This window comes from Canis aureus, chromosome 2 (genome assembly GCF_053574225.1).
Source record: "Canis aureus isolate CA01 chromosome 2, VMU_Caureus_v.1.0, whole genome shotgun sequence".
NCBI classification, from domain to species: Eukaryota; Metazoa; Chordata; class Mammalia; order Carnivora; family Canidae; genus Canis; species Canis aureus.
In genome coordinates, this window is record NC_135612.1 from 66,180,141 (window position 1) to 66,204,382 (window position 24,242).

Sequence of the window (24,242 nt, forward strand, 5' to 3'; positions counted from 1 at the left end):
TTCAGAAGGGAAGTTAGGACTGGAAATACAAATGTAGAGATGACCAGCAAAATGAATCATGCTTAAAGCTTTGAGATTACCTAGGGAGAGACTGCAGATAGAGAAGAGAAAAAGAATGAGAACTGGACTCTAGGGTACTCCAACATTTAGAGATCAGAGAGTAGAACCAGCATGGGAGGCTGAGTAGGACTGGCCAACAAATGAGAAGGAAACAGGACAGTCTGGGGTCCTGGAAGCCGAGTAGAGAAAGGACAGGTCAAGGTGTGAAATCATGTCAGTGACTCCATCCAGCTCTGTTACTTTTGATCTCTACCACAAGCCTGTGCAGTAAGCGGTGATAGAATCACTATTTTCATTTTAGAGATAAAGAACAGCTTTGAGAGATTAAATGACTGGTCTCAAGAGACCTGGCTCATCAGGGGTCCTTCAGAGTATATGGTTCCTGACCCCGGCCCTACAAGGAAACTCTGCAGCTACCCTTTTTTTTTTTCTTTACTATTGGGTTGTATTATAGTAATGTCCTGAGGCCTGTGATACATTTAACCCTCTGTGCTTCTTTAAAAAAAAAAAAAAAAAAAAGAAAGAAAAAAAGAATGCTGGCTTTTTATAGGTTCATGACCAATTTTTGTGGTTTTCCTGGCTCCCTCATTTGCTGTAAAGATGCCAACTAGCACTTCTCCCTGCCCTAATTGCCCCTGCCTTGAGTCACCCTGGCTTGCCTTCTCTTATTTTAAATTTGTAGAGCACTTAATGATTTACACCTGAATATCAAATGTGTGGCTGATAACCAAATGATCCATAGACGATGCTAAGTATATATTAGAACTCTTTAATTTTTATATCATGTGTGGCCCTGTTTGATAATTGTTAAGGTTATATTAAGTGAAACAGAATGCTAACCTGGGCTTTCGGTATTCTTGCAGAGATGTTTAAGGCTTGGAGTAAATAGCAGTCCTGAATTTTCTCTTTTCTTTCATAGCAAATTAATTTGTACCCAGATCATCTCTTTATTGCTAGTTCTGGAAAAGTACGCTAGTTTATATTTGGCTTTAATCATTAGGAAGTAATCATTGAATCAAACAGCCTCAAACCCATGCTTGAGAATGTTATTCTTTTTTTGGTCTCTGCTTCGTTTAAGGAATATTCAGCTACTGAGAAAAAAATAAAAGGAAAAAAATTAAACAATGAAAATCACAGAGTTAGGCATTAGAAAAAAAAAGCACATTTGCAAGATATGGAAGTTGTGTTTACACATACAATGATTTGGTTGGTTTGGTAGTGTAAAACGAAATTAAAAAACATTTGTTTTAAGTGTAAACCTCAGCCAAAGTTTATAAGGGAACTCAATGGACTGGGATTGTTTTCAATAAAAAATTTTATGATACTAGTTTGTATGGTTAGCTCATAATAATTTAGTTCTTTCCAAAATAAAATGGCACTTATTTGTCATCTTATTATTCAAACTATCTCCTTGATTTTGTACCTAATGTAGATGGTGGTCAGATCATAATAGTAAAGGAAAAAGATGTCTTAAAATTGTAAAGTATTTAGAAGCCTCCTTACTTCTTTTGTGGGGAAATATGTATTCCATTTATAGGGATAGCAAGACAGCGAGGAAGGAGACTCACAGTTTTGGAGTTCTATTACATATGGGCCACCACATCAGGAGTTTCTATGTGTAATAGTTTGGTTTTTGATTTACGTGTTTTATATCATTTCTTCCTTATGATGAAGGAACAGAGAGAGGTTGATCATCTGGCCCCAAATCACACAGCTAGTTAACATTAGAACTCATACATAAACAAGGTGGTCTGTATGAATCTGTCAGATACAAGCTTAGACCAGGGAGAAGGGGTGAAGGAAGCTGTCCTTCCTGGAGTACACCTCCATCTTCCAAACAGGCTTTGCCTTGTCACCACAAATGGCTGCAGAGGAAGGCAATGTCATCCTCACTGTCTCTGCAAAGGACTCAATTTCCTCAAATACCCTTTTGGAAGAAATGTATTCATGGAGGGGTCAGTCATCTGAAGGATCTGAAAATCATTGTGTTAGTTTGCTCGGGCTACCAAAATAAAGAACTATGGAGGGAGTGGCTTCAACAACAGAAAGTCATTGTCTCAAAGTTCTGGAGGCCAGAAGTCTGAGAGCCATGTGTCAGTCAGCAAGGTTGGTTCCTTCTGTGGGCCGGGAGGGAAGAACCCATTCCAGACTTTTCTTCTTGGCTCTGTCCTCACAGCATCTTTCCTCTGTGCATGTCTCTGTCCAAATTCCCCATTTTTATAATGACAGGATTAGGCCCACTCGCATGACTTAATTGAAGCTTGATTAACTCTGTAAAGACTGTCCAAATAAACTCACATTCTGAAGTACTGAAGGTTGGGACTTTTTATGAATTTGTGGGGGAAACAATTCAAACTGTAGCAACTGGGTATCTTCAGTTCATTAACTTAACAATTCATTGATCCCTCATGCCAGACCCGACACTGTGCCAGGAATCAGTGTCAAGGCAGCCATTTCCTTACTCTCTATCAGGGGAGACAGATATCAAAAAAGCCCTGCAATAAAATGTGAAGAGTGACATAATGGGAAGACTACCAGAAGCTGCAAGAGGTGACTAGGAGTTGGCCAGATGAGGGAATGCAGGGGAAAATGTTTTCAAGTCTTCCCCTGAACAAACCACGAGGGGAGAAGAACTTGATAGTTTCCCTCTCAGGGTTAGGGCATGTAAACCTAGGCCTGTCCACACAGGTGGGATATTTCTTTCATTGAGGTTTCCTGCTTCCTCTTTCAAAGCATATGTGTTTATATTCTATTCTGTATATATGCTTGTTGGTTTTTAAATACATAATTAATATTTTAAATCCTGTACCACCAAGAAAAAGCCAGGCCTAAATGGCTTCCTAACTATCACCAGGAAGATATAACATTTTTATCTCCTGTTGTATGCCTCAGGGGTTCTCACTTTATCCCAGCTTGAGAAACGCGGCTCTGATTAGTCTAGACCTCATGCTTGGATTAACCCTAGGCATTCGAGACTTTGGATTTGCTATGGTTTGAATTAAAAAAAATCTCAGAGAAGCCTAAATTAAATTTGAGTGGTGTGGATAGATGTTTCAAAACATGCTGTTATGTATACTGTAGGGGTGTTAGTGATAGTTCCATAATATTAGTTAGTGGTTCTTTTATGAAAAACCATGGGGAAAATATTTTCTCTGAGGATTCTGGGTCAGAAATAGCTTTCCTCTTCCAAAGTTTTTAGCTGATTGTTGTTCCTTCTTTGCTTTGGCTGCTAGGAAACTCAAAACTAAATTACCATTTCATCTGCAGTATTTGTTTGGGACTTTTACTGTTTGGAGTCTGTCTAGTAACATTATCATTGTTTTCATCTTACTATTTTTTTTTTTTTAATTCAGAGAGAGAGAGGCAAAGGGAGAAGCAGGCTCCATGCACGAAGCCCGATGCGGGACTTGATCCTGGGTCTCCAGGATCACACCCCGGCTGCAGGCGGCGCTAAACCGCTGAGCCACCCGGGCTGCCCTCATCTTACTATTTTATCTTTATTATCCCTACACCTTTTTAAAAATTTATAACATAATACCACTATGTTTTATTACACAGATTATATATAATATACTATAATATTGTAATAATACTAGTATATTGCATCATGATGTCTATAACATTTTTTAAATGCATTCTGAATGCAGTGGACATTGCTGTTTATATGACTTATATCCATCCTTTTCTTCATCACTGTAAACTATCCCAGTGTGCATTCACAATGCATCCTTTCCCATTATAGCCTGTGGTTTCGGGGAGACTGGCTCCATCCTCAGCTCCAGAGGTGGACATGAGCAGTCTAGAGATAACCTTCCAACATGGCACAGTGGTTCAGAAATGCAGGCCTAAGACAGTACCTGGCAGGTCGCTGGACTAGTGGGCTGATTCATGGATGGGCATGTCACACACTTCTGGCCAGAGAGATAAGAGGGGTAGTTTCTCGGGCCAGACATTTTCTTTCTTTCTTTCTACCTTTTTTCAAAAAGATAGATTTATTTATTTATTTATTTATTTATTTATTTGAGAGATTGAATGTGAGAGAACACAAACGGGAAGGGGCAGAGGGAGAAGGAGAAGCAGACTCCCTGCTGAGTACAGAGCCCAACACTAGATCATGACCTGAACAGAAGGCAGATGATTAACCAACTGAGCCACCCAGGTGCCCATGGCCAGACATTTTCTCTCTCCACACAGGGAGCTACTGGACTTGGAGGGAGGTAAAAACACTGAAGAAAGCATGGTCCCAAAACTGTAGAAGAGCTGAACTAGTGTCTCTCAGTTAATAAATGCTGAAGTCTCACTGGTCTCTGGGCTTCTCTGCTGCTCAGTCAAAAATAAAAATAAAAATAAAAATAGATGTCAACCACAGAGCCTAATCAACATATTAGGATTTTTTAAATGCATTGGTATCTAGAAAAGGTTAAATTTTTCAAAAAATTTTAGAATTGAATCTTTATGTGTGTGTATCAAAATCCACAAACTAGAAAGTTTGCTTTCTAGTTATTTCTCACTACATCTCTGAGCCAGATATAGTCCCCTATGATTTAAGCCATTCTGAATTGTTGTTGTTTTGTTGTTTTGTTTCTGTTTTCACATAAACCACCTCAAATCCTTTCAGAAATAACACAGAACATAAATAAATAAGCAAGGCTAAAATGGCGACAAGAGAAGTCATTTATAGTGGGATCTTGTCCCACTTCTCCATTCTTAACTCTTGTTAACTCTTGTTATGACTCTTTTCTTTGCACCAGTTTTGTCCCAAGTCTGGAAGGATTGACTGTTCTCTAGACGGTCTAGATGGTCATCATGCCATCTTGACCATATGCTTGCTTTCATCCATTGCCGCTATCTCTTGTTCTTGTAGGTTAACAAGAGTCCACTTAAACATCACTTCTTAAGGAAGACAGACCTTAGCTTGCTTTTTAAAATACTTCCTCAGCACCTTGTCCATCACCTCTCCATTAATGCAGCCATGACATAGCTTTGTAGCCACTTACGTGCCTCCGGTAGGCAGTAAGTTTCTTGAGGGTAGGCATGAAGTCTCCTCACCTTAGCATCATTCTCTGTAACACAGTGCCTGACAAATAGCAGGTACTGAATCCCTTTGTATATAGTTCATTGTCCTTCAAGGTAAGCAACTGGAAATCGAAGAACAGAGATACATTTGGTTCTTTAATAATAGAAGGGGTTGAATCCCAGAGGATAAGATTGTCCTGTACTGTGGAAAGAGCTCAGAAAGTCCAGGTTGGATTCTATAATTCCAGAATATTATATTTAGGAGGGTTCTTAATTTGACTTTCTCACTTTTCAAATAAGAAAGCTGAGATCCAGAAGGAAGAGGTAGCTGGCCCAAGGTTTCATAGCTTATTAGACTCACGGCCAGGAGAACCCAGGTCTCCTGCCCAGACTGCTGCTCATTCAGCTACTTTTCTGCCATGCTGTGTCCTCTCAATACCTTGTATGACCTTGACTTGAGTCATCTAAACCTTGCTGAGTCCTTTGTTTTTCCATTGCAAGAATGGAATTATATTATCTCTGGATAGTTGGCTAGAAACAAATGATAAAAATACATGAAAACACTTTGAGAACTATAAATGCATCTTCAAAGCATGAGGTTTCATCATAGGATGCTTCTCACCCAGATACTCTGCAGAAAAAGTCACTCATTTGCATTGGTGACAGGAAACATTGTTGAATCCTGCAATTTAGCATCTATAAAGAGTAAAATTGAAGACATTACAGAAAGCATCTTTTCCCCATTTGTTTTAACAAGCATTATTTCATTTTAATAATCTGTGACAAAATGTCAGCTAATAAGAAAAGCATGCTAAATGCATGAGGTGAAAATGAATACAGTCAGCACTGAAGGCTTTTTCTGAAACACTTTGCTATCAACTCTTTTGTACAGTGGGAGATCAGTGCCGCCAGGTAGGCTCATGTGGGATTTGCCAGCCTTAGAAATTTGTGAAAAGAGTTGGAGTCAAATTGGGTTGCTGACTTAGGTGTCACTCAATATGCCTAATTTATGCATAAAAACTTTGTTTAAAAAAGGTCTGGATATGAGAGATTTGGGGGCATGAACATTAAATGAAAGGCATAGTGAACCAGCTATTTTCAATCCTATCACTCCATGCTCTTCTTAAAAATGTTTATGTAGAGGATGCCTGGTGGTGCAATTGATTAAGTGACTGACTCTAGGTTTCAGCTCAGGTCATGATCTCTGGGTTGCAGGATCAAGCCCTGTGTTGGGCTTAGCGCTCAGCACACTCTGCTTTGGGAATCTGTCTCCCTCTCCCTCTGCTCCTCCCTCTGTTCTCTTTCTCTCTCTCAAATAAATAAGTAGATCTTTAAAAAATGTTTATGTGGAAAATTTAACCAGTTTTCATGTATTACCAACACCTATTGTGTCTAGATACTTACTAGGTCTGAGAATTAGAGAACTAGACCCACTGGGTGCTTCCCACTCACAGGTATAGTCTCTTGAGGAAAAGAGATGAAAAGGTTATGAGAATTATTAAGGCGAGTACAAGGCCCTGGAGGGGAACATAGTGAGGATTCCTCAATATTACCAGGAATTGACTGGCATATCAGAGCATCTCAAGGCCAGCTTAAGGCTGACAGTCGATCTGCTTCACAACATAGTCCCACTTTCCATTTCTGAACTTTCAAGGTGCTTCTTTGTCCCACCCTTACTGCATTTAACAATAATGATAACCAAATAGCTACCATTTAATAAGTTCCTATGTGAGAGGTTCCTAAGTGGCATCTTGCACAAATACTCATCTTTAGTTTGGCCCTTCAAATAACTCTAGTTTGCATTCCCTGCTCTATAGCTTTCATGCTTTGCCTGGGGTAGAGGAGTAGAAAAAAGAAGGCAAAACATGAAAGCTATAGAGCATGCCTGGAGATCAATGGGTACAGACAAGAACAGAGAACTGAAGGCACTGGGAAAGAGGATGCAGGATGGCTGAGTGGAAGAAGGGAGAGCAGGCAGCAGAAATGGAGGAAACATTTGAAACTGTGGTTGAGCATTCGTAAAAATTGTAAAAAGCTGTGTTGGGGTAGTTGGGGAAAAAGTAATGATAAGAATGGTTAAAATAAAAAAACACAAGGAACAACAAGGTTGGTGAGGATGTGGAGAAAAGGAACCTTTGTGCACTGCTGGTGGGAATGCAAACTGGTGCAGCTCAGCTGTAGAAATAGTATGGAGTTTCCTTAAGAAGTTAAAAGGAGAGAAAATGAGTGAAAATATCAGTGAGGGTGACAAAACATGAGAGACACCTAACTCTGGGAAATGAACAGGGAGGTAGGTCGGGGCTTAGGCTGACTGGGTGATGGGCACTGAGGGGGGCACTTGGCAGGATGAGCACTGGGTGTTATGCTATATGTTGGCAAATTGAACTCCAATAAAAAAAAATCATTTATTATTTAAAAAAAGAAGTTAAGGGAATCCCTGGGTGGTGCAGCGGTTTAGCACCTGCCTTTGGCCCAGGACGCGATCCTGGAGACCCGGGATCGAGTCCCACGTCGGGCTCCCGGTGCATGGAGACTGCTTCTCCCTCTGCCTATGTCTCTGCCTCTCTCTCTCTCTCTGTGTGACTATCATAAATAAATAAAAAAAGAATTAAAAAAAATTAAAAATATATCTACCCTATGGTCCAACAGTCACACTACTGGATATTTACCCCCCAAATACAAAAACACTAGCTCAAAGGGGTACATGTACTCCTATGTTTATAGTATCATTATTTACAATAGCCAAATTATGGAAACAGCCCAAATGTCCACCGACAGATAAATGGATAAAGAAGATATGGTATTCAAATGTATATATAATGGAATACTATTCACCCATAAAAAGAATGAAATCTTGCCATTTGCAATGACATGGATGGAGCTAGAGAGTATAATGCTAAGCAAAATAAATCAGAGAAAGACAAATACTGTATGATTTCATTCACATGTAGAATTCAAGAAACAAAACAAATGAGCAAAGAAAAAAGAGAGAGAGATACAAACCAAGAAACAGATTTTTCACTATAGAGAACAAAATGATGGTCACCAGAGGTGGATGGGTGAAATAGCTGATGGGGATTAAGGGGTGCACTTGTGATGAGCACTGGGTGAGGTATGGAATTGTCGAATCACTGTATCGTACACCTGAAATTGATACCACACTGTATGTTAACTATATTGGAATTAAAATAAAAACAATATAATAGTAATAAATACATTTAAATGAACAAATAAAAAGTTAACTCTAGGAAAAGCTCTAAGTTCAATGAGAAAAGGTATGAAATCATAGTATTTGATATATAATTATGTTTGATATATAATTAAGAAGTTGAGAGTGGTATAAAAAAACTTAATGCTTAACTGCTATAACAGAATTCAATATAAAAGGTTTTAAATTTATAAAACAAGATACAGCAATTTAAGCATCTTATTTAAAGATAGGGAAATGATTACCAGGAGAAGTAGATAAAGTAGTTGAAAGAAGTTGGCTCTAGGGCAGAGGACTGGGGATGTGATGGGGATTGGGGCAGTATATTATCATTTTTCAGTATAAACCTGTTTATTTGATTTAAAAAGGGCATTTATTATTTAGATTAAAGAAAGCAACCAACCTTAGCAGTTATTCTTCCCATGCAGTTTTTCTTGATGCCTCCCATATGGTCTAAATTACTTGTCTTTCAATCTCCTCCCCTCTGAGTCCCCATCCCCTATTTTGTGCTAATGAGCACATTGTATGATTTGTTATGCTAAGTTTTTTATTATTATTTATAGTCCAATTTTTGCCACTAGATGATGAGCTCTTTGTCTGTAGGGACTATGTGAGAGGTTCCCCAAAATCTCTTGGTTCATGTTGCCCTTTCTGTCTCAGTCATTTCTTTCTGAGGTCCCTAGCCTAAAAGAAATAGCAGGTCTGTTTATTGTTTAATTAGGTCAAAACAATTTAAGATTATCCTTTATAAATATAAGTGCTTTGAGAAGGAGCATCAGGAGCTTACAGTGCATGGTTCTCATGTTGGAAAGGCCCCAGTTTGTGTCCCTTTTCTTTAATGTCCTCACAACAGGGATTGCTAAAGCAGCTAACCACAATAATAATGGAAATTGAAGATTAAAAAAGACGAAGACTAATCTGGAATTCTACCCCTCATAAAAGCACCTATTTTTATTGATCTATTCCTATCTAGTCCTTGTCCATATATAGACATGATATTTTTACATATAATCAGCGAAGATGTATTGTGATTTATTCACCCACTTACGATTTTATCCCACATAGTTGTCCTTGCTGGTAGTTAGCTTGCATAGTGGTTATTGTAATCAACTGTAGATTTCACCACATTGTATTTATTTAACCATATTCCAGAGAATGGATATATTGATTGGATCTTTTTTACTCTACAATTAGCATCTTTCTATGCCTATCTCCATTATTCTTTTTGATTATTTACGTAAAATAATTCTCTAGTAAAGGCTAAAATGGGCATGAAATTTTAGAATTTTAGAATCTTAAAACTGGAAAAAAAATTGCAACATCAAATCTCAAATTCAAGGCAAGGATGCCTTGAAAAACAATACGCCTTTTCCCAACTCCTTCCAATAAACCTCATTTTCTCATGTGGAAGTTCACCCATTTTGTTTATTTACAAAACAAAAACCTAAAACTTCTTGCTTTTTTGAGCCCAAAGCAGCAACATTTACTCCACTTATCTGTCCTCAGGAGCTGTACAAATGGGTGTGTTCTCTCTTTCCACATGGCAGCCCTTCACATATTTGAGGGTGATGATCATGGACAAATGACCTTTGCACAGTGTTTCAACTAAAATATTCTTCATCCATGACTCTGAATCTTCCTACTCACTCACCTCTGCGATTTTCTGCCCCAATTACCCAAACTTCCTCCTCTCCCTGACAATCACCCACAGTACCCCCAGCCTTCTTCACGGGCTGCCTTTCATGTCTGTGCCGCTGTATTGTGTTAGTGTGCAATGCCATCATTGCCTTTGAGTATCACTAAGAAACAAAACCATTGCCAATTAAATTCTGACATGACATCAATTATAAGCATACTTCATTTTCAGAAGTGTTAAAATGTGGGGAAAAAGTATTTTAGAATCAGTGAAATATAGTTTCGGATTGCCAATATGTGCCATCCAGTGTAGCTCCTGGACCTGGAAACAGTATTCCCAAAGTGGTTGGCTCTCCCTGACATTGGTTGCTGTCCCAATTTGTACCCTCATGAGAGGGCCTGCTTAGGCAGGGGGTAAGGTTCTTGTCATGCATGATATGGTTTGGTATTCTGTGTGTGTGTGTGTGTGTGTGTGTGTGTGTGTGTGTGTGGTGTGTGCATTATAAAGGCATGTCCCATGCCCTAAGAATAGCAATATAGTTCTATTCTAATAGTCCCCATAATGGGAATAATAGGAACAATTATATTGCAGAGTCAGAATCCAGGAATGGAGAAACTCTATTCAAAGTTCTGGTAATGAATATTAAATCAAATTAAAAAACAGATTAAGTCTGAAAAAAATGTTAAATTTATGGTCATAGCCCCAAATACAAATGACACAGATTTTGACAATGCCACAATGATAATTTAACAAATACATGGTGAGAAGTAGAGGGAAGATGTGTGTATCAGCAAGTATAAGCATTTCAATATCCTCATATCAGAGAGTTCACAAAAGGTAAAGTTGAAGCATAGTTTAAGAACAATGAATCTAGCTTTTTAGTAAGTTCAGAATTATTTTCATCCCTTTAGATGTAATAATATAGAAGGATAATTTAGGAATTGATATTCTTGTTGGGAAGAAAATTGAGTAATTTTCAGCAGTTCTTTTAATTCTACACAATTTATACTTTTACTGTTTATTCAAATAAAACCAAATTTGATACTTTTATTAATAGTAGTACTTATAGTATAATCCGTTAAAAAATCTTACTTCTAAATTTTCTTAAGTTCAGTAGGTTCTTAGTTTTTTTTTTTAATTTTTATTTATTTATGATAGTCACAGAGAGAGAGAGAGAGAGAGAGGCAGAGACACAGGCAGAGGGAGAAGCAGGCTCCATGCACCGGGAGCCCGACGTGGGATTTGATCCCGGGTCTCCAGGATCACACCCTGGGCCAAAGGCAGGTGCTAAACCGCTGCACCACCCAGGGATCCCATTTAAAGATTTTAGTTTTTTTTTAAAAATCTTTATCAGTAGGTTCTTGAAATCCATGGTAGTTAAATTCTATAAAGTCATTGCAAAAACTTAATTAACAAATACCGAACCATTGTTCCTAGGGGAAATGCAGGGTTAGGTTCCTACAAGCATCTGATCGTAGCATTTACATCAACCAATCAATACATAACCTTGATTTATGCGTGCTTCTGTTAAGGACACCTTATTTAACATTGCTGTTGATTTATTAACAGTGAACTCAAGGCTGACAGCTCTGAGTCACACTGGAACAAGCTTATCTGACATACACATTTCTAGCATAAGGCACATTTCAGCCCTCTTGCACTTAGGAGGACTGGATAGCACTTTGGTGCTGTGCTTGGTGGGGGGCATTTTAAACAGTGAGAACACTAACAAAAAGCACAAAGATGCAAAAAACCTTGGCACTAAATAGGCTGCACAAAGGACACTTTTTAAAAAGATTTTATTTATTTATTTATGTATTTATTTATTTATTTATTCATTCATTTATTCATTTATTTATTTAATAATAAATTTATTTTTTATTGGTGTTCAATTTGCCAACATACAGAATAACACCCAGTGCTCATCACATCAAGTGCCCCCCTCAGTGCCTGTCACCCATTCACCCCCACCCCCCTCTGTCCTCCCCTTCTACCACCCCTAGTTCGTTTCCCAGAGTTAGGAGTCTTCATGTCCTGTCTCCCTTTCTGATATTTCCTACCCATTTCTTCTCCCTTCCCTTCTATTCCCTTTCACTATTATTTATATTCCCCAAATGAATGAGACCATATAATGTTTGTCCTTCTCTGACTGACTTATTTCACTCAGCATAATGCCCTCTGGTTCCATCCACGTTGAAGCAAATGGTGGGTATTTGTCATTTCTAATGGCTGAGTAATATTCCATTGTATACGTATTTATTTAGAGAGAGAGAGTGTGAGCAGGAGAGAAACAGAGAGACCTTAAAGAGAAAATCCCAAGTAGGCTCTACACTCAGCACTCATCACATATCCCTAGGCAGGGCTCAATCCCACAACCCTGAGGTAGTAACCTGAGCTGAAATCAAGAGTTGGATGCTTAACCAACTGACCCACCTAGGTGCCTCCAACGGACACCTATTTACTCCAAAACAGAAAGACAGAGCATTTCTTGTTTGACCTTTGGGGAATGTTCAATTTGGGTCTCTCAAATTTTTGCTGTTCCATAGGTATTAGTGAATGACTATTTAAGTAAACACTGTGAGTATTGATTTGGGAGTTACTTTTATTTAAAAAACTTTAATTGATATATAATTGACATGTTACATTAGTTTCAAGTGTACAACATAATGATTAGATATTTGTGTATATTGCAAAGTGATCACCACAACACAGCATGTAGGCAAATTCACAAGTACAGAGTCCATAAATAATGAGAATTAATTCTATTTCTAATAAAACCTTATTTCCCCCTTCTTTCTTCTCTCCTTTGCTAACTACCTACCTGTCCTTACATGTTTCTATCCATAGAAAGATGTATGGAATTGTCAGCAAGAGTTGAAAATCACTATAATTGGATTAAATTTTGAATTAAAAACAAAAATATAGTAATATTTGTTTTTACAAATATAATGATGTCATTGTTTAAAATGATAGAATATAGTATTAAATATAAAAATAAATAAGATTTTTTTTGTTTATTTATCACAATGGTATTTGTGTTCTTTCCCCCACACTGAAATTCAATAGTGCATGAGAATGGGAGGAAATACCCAGTCACATACTACTGGTTTTAGTATAAATTATTACTATGTTTGTTGGAGAAAATTTGGCAAAGTTCACTCAAAGCTCCAATGGTTTCCATTCTCCCCTTTTAAAAACTTATTTTATTTAAATCCAATTAGTTGACATATAATGTATCATTAGTTTCAGAAGCAGAGTTCAGTGATTCATCTGTTGCATATAACACCCAGTGCTCATTACATCATGTGCCCTCTTTTATGCCCATCCTCCAGTTACCCCATCCCCCATGTACCTCCACTTCAGCAACCCTTAGTTTGAGGGTTCCATTCCCTTTTATACAGTTATGACATTTGGAAATTTCACTCATGGAAATAATAAAAAGTTTATTAACACATATTATTATAATCAACCCTATAGACAGTAAATGAGACCTCACAAGAAAGAAATACAGCTTTTGTAAGTCATGTTTTTAAGGAGGTAGAATTCTAAACAAACTTCACTTAAAAGATATTTCAATGGGGGGTTCACAAGTTCTACAGTAAGTATGTATTTATGATGTGGAGGAAAAGGATAACTATTATTTAGGAATAATACTTGTACCTTCAAGAAAGCATAATCCTCAATGGTATAATTTACATAAATGCAGACACTTGAGTTTTTGGTCATTTTTTTTTTTTTTTGAGGACCTTGTACTTACTTGGCATGCTCATAAACATTGCATCATTTAAAGTAATTTGCATTATAACCCTGTGAGGCACGTTTAATTATCTCCAATTTATGGATGACAGTACCTAGATTCAGAGAGATTATACATATACCCCTAAGGGCCCCCAGTTAATAGTCAGGGACAGAGTCAGGACACAAACTTTCTGACCTCTCAACTACAAATGCCAGCATCAGTGTTGTGAGGCCATTGTCCTGTAGAGACCAGCAGAACAATTTGCCATTTTATTATTACACACACACAAAAAAAAGACATTTTCTGTAATCTATCTCATTTAAACGTTACAGCAACCCAATGAGTAAATGATAGTATTACTAAATGTGGTCCTTCATGTTATTATTACAAATTATTTCAATCAGGATATGTGATGTTAAGTAGACCATTCATTCCTTGAACCAACATATTCCAGGTGCCTACAACATGCCAAACACAGTTCTAGGCATTGGTGATACCACTATTAATCAAAATCCCTGCCATCATGGAGCTTTCATTCTTCATTCAGAGACACAGATAATACAAGTTCTACTACATGACATGGGAAGTGGTGATAAATGCTAGGAACAAAAGCATTATGTGGAAAGGGGCTTTCCCCATGTCATGATCTGTTTCTATGTCTGGGTTCTGATCTTTGAGGAGTATGTGATTACTTCATCTTAAAATGGAGACGCTGGGAGAGGAGTAGTTTTGGGGAGTAGAGTGTGCATAGAAAATCAAAATCTTAAATTTGAGACATGTACTAGACACCTAATGGAGACGTCAAGTGGGCAGTTAGATCAGCCTGATGTTTAGGTGAGAGGTCACATGTGGGGATGTAAATTTGGGAGGCATTAGTTTCTAGATGGTACTACTTAAAGTCATGGAATTACATGCAATTACCTAGGGATATAGTGCCCAGGAGAACACCAATATTTAAAGGAAAAGAGGAAGATTGGGAGGCAAAGGAGAATGAAAAAAAGGGGAAGGTAGGAAAAAAACAGGGAACCATGGTGTTCTGGAAATCATTTACTAAAAAAATCCAGATTAGAATGCAGTTCTGTCTCCTAACGTTGTTCCATTCCTAGTTACTAAAGACTTTTATATGCTTTTCTTCTCTTTTTTATGCTTATAATTTTTTGTCCCTAAAAGAGTAATTTAAATAATAATTGAAGTGGTAGATTTGCCAGATGGTAATTGCTAAAATGACTTCCTTTACTTTTTTAAGTCTTTTGGGCACCATTCCAGTTTTCTATAACCTTCAAACATATGTGTAAATAGTTCAGTGAGTTCATTATCTAACTCCCTGAACAGCAAAGCATGATATCATCCAAAAACCAATTCTCACTCCCATAAAATGGAGCAATGAACCATTTACCTTAAAGGACCTTCACAAGAGGGTTCATATACTTATGTAGTCCTTCAAAATTCATGCTTTGCTATTTATTTTTATTTTTACATTTTTCCCATTCCGTAGAGGTATAGCCTTTGCATAATAAATTGAACTAATTTTAAGGTCAATGAATTTCTACACCTGTATAATGCCCGTCTGCCCATGTGCAGATCAAGATTTAGAAACTTTCCAGCACTCAGAGTCCTCTATCATGTCCTGTCCCAGTCAATACCCACAGTCCCTTTCCCCCCATCATCATTCTGACTTACATGATGATTGATTAGTTTTGCCTGTCCTTGAACACAATATAAATGGAATTATAAAGTATTTTCTTTTTGTGCCTGACTTTTTATGCAACATAATGTCTGTGAGAGGAAATCATATCATTGCATGTAGTAGTTCATTCTTTTTAATTTTCTCTGTAGTGTTTCATTTTGTGAATACACTCAATTGATTTATTCATTCTATTAAGGTGGACATTTCTGTTGTCTCCAGTGTTTGGGCGTCATGAACAAAACTCCTGCGGTAGACACATATACACATGTGCACACATTTCTCCCTCTTTTTTTAAAAAAGATTTTATTTTATTTATGAGAGGGAAAGAGAGAGAGAGAGAGAGAGGCAGAGACACAGGCAGAGGGAGAAGCAGGCTCCCTGCAGGGAGCCTGACATGGGAGTCGATCCCAGACCTCCAGGATCAGGCCTGGGCCAAAGGTGGCACTAAACCGCTGAGCTACTGGGGCTGCCCTGCACACATATCTCTTATGCATTTCTTTGGGAGTGAAGTGGGTGGGTCATAGCATATATATATGTGTGTGTGTATATATATATATATACATATATATGAATATATATATAATTCTAGTTTCTAAGAAATGCAAATTAGTGAAGTATAATTTATTGCTTATGAAATTAATATATATTTTAGTGTATAAAGTAGCCACTACATTCCATTCTCACTTTCATACATTGCTGGTGTGAGAATAAACCAGTATGTCCTTTTTGAAAAATATTTCATCAGTAGGTAGTAATAATGGCCTTTAAAATTTTTATACCACTTGAACTAGTAGTCCTATTTTTTTTCCTTTTCAATTCTGGAATATATCCTAAGGAAATAATCCTAAATATTTTTAAAAGTTTATGAGCCAAGATATCTACTGGAGAACTATTTGTAGTGAAAAACACAATGGAAATGACCTATGTCCAAGAATAGGGAACACTTGAGGTAAATTATATAACTATTTTTTAGTAGACTATATAATGTTTTGTCTATGAAAAATTTATAATGGTGTAGAGATATGGCTTGCCACAATGACAAATTTAGAAAGCAGAACATGTATTTAAATTTGAACATAACTTTGGGATAAAAATACATAACACAAAGAGAATAAGGCCTTAGGAGGAAATATCAGCAGAATGTTAATACTCAACAATTAAGTGGCAGTTTACTGGCTGGTTATTTCCTTTTCTCTGTTTTGCAAATTTTCTGAAATGGTTTGTCTTGGTTTATTTAAAGATTTTGAAATTTAAGTCTGCACATGCATTGTCAATGGCAGGATAGGATGCTAGTTAAGAGTATGATTCCAAAAGCTCTATTACCTGGGTACAAATTCTAGATTACAGGTTTCATTGCTTACTAGCTGTGTTTTTCTTTGGGCAAGTCTCAGTTCCATTTAATTCACCAGGTGTTTGTTGAGTGTCTAGTATGTGCTGGGCAATGTTCAGCAAACAAATGGATAAAATTCACTGTACTCATGGAGCTTCCAATTGTTGTGTGATGTTTGCAAAACAGGTGTCAGCAGAATGTCTAATGTACAGAGTGGTGACAAGTCAACACTGGAGAAGTGTCTGAAATATGAGCCCTTGAGAAGTGTTAATAATTCCAACTATTATTGTATTTATGGAGTCCTATAATTTCCAACTTCTCTTTCAGTTAAAAAAAAGTAACTTTTTCTGGAAGAATGCATTTGACGTGGTGTATAATTAACCACTTTTACTGGTCACTTGAGAGCAACATTGATTACCACCCCAATTAGCACTTTTTTGTTCTGTACTCACCACAGATCATAGGACGTGGCTCTGGCCAAGGTAGAGCCCAGTTTTCCTAAGAATTCTTCCCAGGAATTCCTGCTTCCTTATATTCTTCCCAGTGATAGAATTATTTTTTTATTGTATTTTGCAGTAGTGTAGTATTTTTACCATTTTCAACCAGCGATGCAATTATCGGTTTGGTATTTTCAAAACCAGTAGTGTTTTAGTTTTCAAAGCTGTCATAGTAAAGTGACACAAATAGGAGGCTTAAATAACAGACATTTGTTCTCTCACAGCTCTGGAGGCCAGAAGTCTGAAATCAAGGTGTCAGCAGAGCTTCATTCCCTCCAGAGGCTCTAGGGGAGGGTATTTCTTTGCCTTTTGGGGTATCTGGTGGCTTCTGGCAGCCACTGGCTACCTCTAGCTATGGCAGATATAACCTCAATCCCTGCATCCATGTTTTCTTCTCGCCTTTTCTTTGAATCTCTCTCTGTTCATTCCTCTTTTCCTTTTTTAAATAAAGATACCAGTTACTTGATTTAGAGCCAACCCTAAATTCTGGGTGATTTCATCTTGAGATACTTAACTAATTACATTTTCAAAGACCCTGTTTTCAAATAAGGGCATATGAGATTCTGAGGGAACATGAGTTTTGGGGAAATACTCTACAACCCATTACAAATAGCAATAATATTATCAACAATACTACTCTTGTGATTTTTAAGTCCATAAAGAATACAGATGGTAAGCAGAACAATGGTTTCCTTACATGTGTGCAGTTCATTGCCTTCTTCTAAAAAGTGGATGTAACCCCGATTTCTTAACAGTGTGATTTTTGAGGAGCATGAGCTGGAGAAGGTTAAGGAAGAGTCCATCCTAAGAAGCTTCAGTCACTGACTTGGTAAAGTTTTGGAAAGACTCTTGTATCCCCATAGGAAGTGAAATCTGAAAAGGTTAAGGGTTGTGTCTAATGAAAATTTACTGGAAAAACAGGAAATGAATGAGGCGTCTAAACATTTGAACAGAGATTTTGTTTTTCTTTGCCATTTCTCTTGATGATGTAGATATTCTGAAAATCTATTATTCACACTAAATCTTTCAGTACACCAACCTAGTTGAAGGTTGTTACTTGTGATTTCTGTTGATAGTTATGATGTTTTCCCAGTAATTGGACCCTCTAAATTTTGCTATCTTAATCGAAGCAAATTCCAAGAGCACTTACTATAATGAACATTCAGAGATTAATTTTGACAGTTATACATTTTATAGTGGTTTATAGTTTTGTAAATTAGAAGTAATAAAAGAAAGCTTTATACTGCATATGTCTTTACTCACTTTTGATCAAGTAGCAACATCAGTGTTTAGGACAATGGCATTTATTAAAAAATATTTATTGAACACCCCCTCTGTACCATGCCCTGGACTATGTGTTGAAAATACCACAGTGACCAAAACAGTGCACCTTCCCTTAGAAAGATCCATCTTTGGGGGCAGATAAACAAGTAAACAGACATTCGGAATATAGAGAAGGATATGAGATAGGGAAGAGTTCTAAGGTACAAGCAAGTAGAATACTGTAGCAGTTAAGTGAAGGGGCATCTAATTTAATCTATGTGTGGTGGTATCATTAAATGCTCCTCAGTGGAAGTTCTCAACTAAGCAGAGATCTATGGAGCCAAGGGGCTCAATTTTAGTTGCTCAATAGATCTTTGTTAGAGAGGAGTGAAAGAATGTGCTCATAGTCTGTTATTCTTCTGTCATACTCTTCTGAAAGAGTACTATTTCACTAGAACAACAGTTTAAATCATTTGGGGTGTCCACTGGTCTTTGCAGAGAGAATCAGAAATTTAGAGAATCCTCCAGAATTCATAGGCCAATGCAACACAAGTGAATTCACATCTGGAACATATTCTATCGTGCAGTGTTTAGAAGAAAGCCCAACATAGTCATCTCCATGTGGTAGGTGTTCAACTAATGCTAATTAACACCAATGATGAGGATTTATTAGGCATAGTCAAACTTTAGTAATTAAATGAACCTGAAGTTTTATTATAAAAATTAAAATAGCTGGAGCTCCAAGTAGGAAACAATTTGTAGTGAAGCTCATGTCGTTTAGTTATTATTTCTTTTCTTTTCTTTTTTTAAGTTGCTTGTGTATGTGTGTGCTTAGAATGATTTTTATTTTTTAATAGAACTGTGGTAAACAAATTAAGCTTTTAAAAATTAACTGGATTTTTTAATTATGTGAAATATTTAGAAAAAGTAAAAAGGAGTGATATGATATCCACAAGCCCACTACTCCACTTTGTCAAATCTTAATATATCTGACACATTTGCTTCAAATAATGCTTCCTAAGGGATAGCCATCATATTGTGATGAGCACTGGCTGATATATGGAAATACTGAATGACTATATTGTGCATCTGAAACTAATATTACACTGTGTGTTATGTAACTGGCATTGAAATGAAAATTTAAAAAATAAAAAATAAAAAATAACCATCACAGAAACAGATCAACTCCCTGTGTGTTATTGTCCCATCCCATTTCCTTTTGTCATTAATTAGAGATAACTGTTAAATCTCATTAGAATGTTATTGGAAACTAAGTGTTTGCCATTACCTAGTTGCCTACCATAATCCATTCTCCCTTTCTTCCTTAGAATAGATGAATCTTGATTTTTAGAAGGAAGATTTTATTGCCTAATTGCCCTTGAAATAAGTGTACTCTTAGTAGTAAGATTTGACTTTTAAGATAAGGCAATAGTATTTTGTCAATTACTTGGAAATCTCTTTAAAAAATAAGAGAAACCACCTTCTTTGCCCTTTTCTTCATCCTGCCACTGGACATGATGGTTGGAGTCACAGCATGCATCTTGGATCCTACAGAGCAGAAGCATTCTCTGGTGACAGAGAAACAGCTGGAAGACTGGGAATCTAATTACTTTAGAGGTTGGCCATATGAGAAAAATATAAACTGTCATGCTTGTTATTTCCTCAGTCTTTGTATCTAACAGTTGAATCTAACTGTAATCTATAGCATATCAATAAAGAATATTTTTTTTACATTTAAATATATTAGCATTCTATTCTTAACATTTTGCAACTTATTTTTTCTTTAAAGTTATATTTTTTATATTTATCCATCTTCATACACTAAGCACTAGTTCATTGTTATTTGGTTTATAATTTATTAAATCATTTATTTAATTATTTCCTATTGATAAATATTTAAGTGGTTTCTAACATTTTCTTGTAATAAACATGGATGTAGTGAGCATTTTTTAGAGGTCTTCCTTCTGCACTTATTGTAGAATTTCTTGTTGACTTTAATATGTGGATCTGTTGTCTAGAAACCTTGCTGAGCTCTCTTTTTATTCTAAATAATTGTTCTATAAATTATCTTGGTGTTTCATGAGAAAATTTTACTATGTGAAATAAGGACAGTTTATCCTTTTCCAATTCTTATGCCTCTTATTTATTTTTCTTATCTTATTGCATTGTCTGGGGCCTCCAATACAGTGCCAAGTGGAAGCAGAGAAAGAGGATATCATTATCTTGTTTCTTTGCTTGAATACTTTTAAAGCAGTGTTTACCATATATGTTTTGCTGTTATTTTAGGTTAAATATATTTTATTTTATTTAAAGATTTTATTTATTTATTCATTAGAGACACAGAAAGAGAGAGAGAAGCAGAGACACAGGCAGAGGGAGAAGCAGGCTCCATGCAGGGAGCCCGATGTGGGACTTGATCCTGGGTCTCCAGGATCAGGCCCTGGGCTGAAGGTGGTGCTAAACCACTGAGCCACCAGGGCTGTCCATATTTTATTTTTCTATCAGTTTCTTAAGAATTTTGTCTTGAATGATTTCTGAATTATGTTGGATATTTTTTCCTTTTATTTTTAAGTTAAAAATTAATATGGAATTAATATTTAAATATGGTATATTACATTAATGGATTTTTGTAATTTTCCTTTTTAATTTAATTTGATTTATCACAGTATCATGTGAACATGTTTTAAAAGCCAAATACTTCTACAATAGTAGAATCCACTCCTAATTATCAGTCTCCAAGGCTAACTTCTTTCAAATCATTCAGTGTCTCTGTATTTACCACCCAAACCAATATTTCCAGATAACATGCATATATTTCTGTTTCTTGGTTTTTTGATTTTAGATATTAATATACTGTTTTTTTTAGTTTTATATGTTAACTATTTATTTTTATTTTGGAAGATGAATAATTTGCTTCTATCTTTCTCCCTTCCAATATAGCCATATTTTTTTTTTGTTTAAATGAGTATTTACATTATGATATGTAAATATTTTTCACCACTGAATGATGCAGGATACTATTTTAATTTTTCATTTCTTGTTTATATGTGTGCATATATACTTTACATATTGTTTTCTCTAGAGTTAATAAATTCCTTATTGCTTAGTTTTTTGTACACTTATTATTCATTCTAAAACTCACAAAAAGGTAATGTAATCTCTTTTTAGTATATGCAGAGACTGTAAGCAATATGTCAAGAGTGTATGGGTGTATGTGCATGAGAGAGAGAGAGAGAAGAGAGAGAGAGGGAGAGAGGAAGAGAGAGAATATCAGATAGAAAAAGACAGGTGCATCTCTTCTGAAGTCTATGTCTTTGTGTGCTGGTCTGCTCTGATGTGTGGGCCTGTAGAGCAGCTGTTGCCTGGGACACCCTTTTCTCATCATTGTGAGAATTACTTTAACATCCTTCCTAGGTTGAAGTCCATATATTTTTGGATCCATTGTTTACTCTTTTTAAGTTTACTTAATGGTTACTTTACCATTCAAGACTTTGATTGGTAGAACACATCCCTCGTTATCTTTCTGAATCCATGACAGGTGAAAGGATGTTGCCAGTTCGGGAAACTGTTTGCTTTACCTCCACATTTGATTGATAGCTTGTGCTGGTACAGACTTTTTTTTTTTTAATAAAATAATTTTTTATTGGTGTTCAATTTACCAACATACAGAATAACACCCCGTGCTCATCCCGTCAAGTTGGTACAGACTTTTAAGTTTAAAATCACTCTCCTTTTAGGGTCTTTGGATGTTCTAAAATGTTACAATACTATACCTTGGTGTCTTTTTTCATTTATTGCACTAGGATTGCACTAGCATTCAGTGGTGCCCTCCAATCTCTACGTTCAGGTTCTTCAATTCTGCAAAGTTCTTGTATTAACTCTGGTTATTTATATCTCTGTGTTTCTCTATTCTCCATTTTTCCCCCTCCAGAATTCCTAATTTTAGTTGTTGGCTCTCCTAAACAGATCATTTTTTTTTAAACAATATTTCCTATAGTTAGTTTTTTGAACTATGGTTCCAGGAAATTGCCTCAGTGTATCTTCCAAATATTATATTTAATTAAAAATATTTTTTGCTATATTTTTAATTTTGAAGAGCTCTTTTTTTTGTTGTCATATAACTGTCCTTTTAAAATAGTGCTTATTCCTGTTTCATAGTTGCAATACCTTTTACTTATCTGGGATTTTTATGGTTTTTAAAGATAATTTCTTTTGATTCCAGTATTTAATCTCTGTTTCTTTTCTTTTTTAATAATTGTGTTGGTCTGTTTATTATATTAGTAGTATTTTTCAAGAAGCTGGTGATTATTTGCTGTTTGTTTATATTGTGGGAAAAAAAGGCACTTGAAAGCTCATTGAAAACACAGTTTGTGAAGTCAGTACTTGTTGAGTGGTGGGCTTCACTACTGGGCAATTGAGCAGATAGCTCTTTCCTTGCAGAATCTCTAATTGTCCATTAACTCTAGGTCTTTTCACTTGGGCTTATCTGTCCTCTACAGACATTCCAGTATCCTCCAGGCTCTTGCCTGTGGGCATAAACCTGGGAGGTGGCTTTCTGGGAACTGAGTGAAAAATGGGTGCTGGGCTTTTATTTTCAGCATTTTTAGTTCTGCATCTTCCCTCAGCCCTGCCTGGTGTCCCTGTCCAAAGCCTTCTGGTTCAGTCAGTGACTCCAATGTTATACTTGTAGTCTTTTGTGGCCCTGGAGATGAGTGGAATGAGAATATTAATAATGTCATTTGGGGTATAAGACATGTCTTTATATATATATATATATATATATATATATATATATATATATATACACACACACACACACACACACACACACTTTTAATCATTCCTTCTAGTCTTTGCTCTACTGTATCTCCAACTGTGGTAGCATCTAGCATTTCTAATTCCTGATTTCTATTCCATCAGTGTTAGGCTAGGAAGGAAAACCTAGGATCTGACTTAGAATTAAAAGACTTATTTCTCTGTCTCTCTCCATCTATATCAACCCTACTCTCCCTAATGATTTGATAGTTGCCTTCTCCTTGCTCCCAGGCCAGTTGAATCCCTGTGTCTTACCTTAGTATGTCAGGAATCCTATACTCAGATAATGGGAATGTTGTAGATCCAGTCTCCAAGTCAGCATGTTTCTTGATTTCAGTCCTTGTTGAAAGGTGGTGCCTGTGTCCTCTGGGCTTTCTCAGGCTTGAAGCTTGCTACAATCTGTAGCTCCAGGTAGGGGTAGGCAGCAGGTATTCCCCTCTCCTTTTCATACATGTAAAAACTGTGTGTATCCATCCACTGGCTGTTAGTCATGAACCTAGTCCTGGCTCCCCGTTTCGGATGGTGGCTTAACTTTTATTTCAGTCACCCTGTAGGAGCCGAATCTGCAGCCCTGCTGCAGTCTCAGAGCCCAAGAGGCTTCTGGCTGCACCCCCTCTCACTCATTTGTTTTTATTCCATTCCTCATCCAAGAAAGGCTTTTTTCTTTTCCCATTTATTCCTGGCAATTTCTTTTTTTTCATATGTGTGTGTGTATATACAAAAATATGTATACATATTTTTTTCTTGTAACTTCTATTTGATTAGGACAGAACAACGTGTGAACTCTTCACAGAAAATCTAAGTATTGGTTCATTAAAAATGAGCAGAACAACAGCAACAATACAAGCCAATAACCAAATGAAAACCCATTCCCTTTTGCTTGATAAAAAGTGGTAAGATTTTTTTTTAAAGATTTTATTTATTTGGGAGAAAGAGAGTGAGTGGGAGAGAGCATGAGCAGGGAGATGAGCAGAGGGAAAGGGAGAAACAG

At 36.5% G+C, this 24,242-nt stretch overlaps 1 long non-coding RNA gene across 3 annotated transcripts in view; it reads left to right on the top strand.

The window, feature by feature from the left end:
* LOC144301221 (uncharacterized) overlaps window positions 1–24,242 on the top strand; it is a 71,143-nt gene that overhangs the window by 40,767 nt on the left and 6,134 nt on the right. For 2 of the 3 annotated variants that reach the window (XR_013368011.1, XR_013368010.1), the window contains exon 2: window positions 24,017–24,144. The exons of the other annotated variant lie outside the window; for it this stretch is intronic. This is a non-coding gene — a long non-coding RNA (uncharacterized LOC144301221). The remainder of the gene's footprint in view (window positions 1–24,016; window positions 24,145–24,242) is intronic. 3 annotated transcript variants of the gene reach the window in all.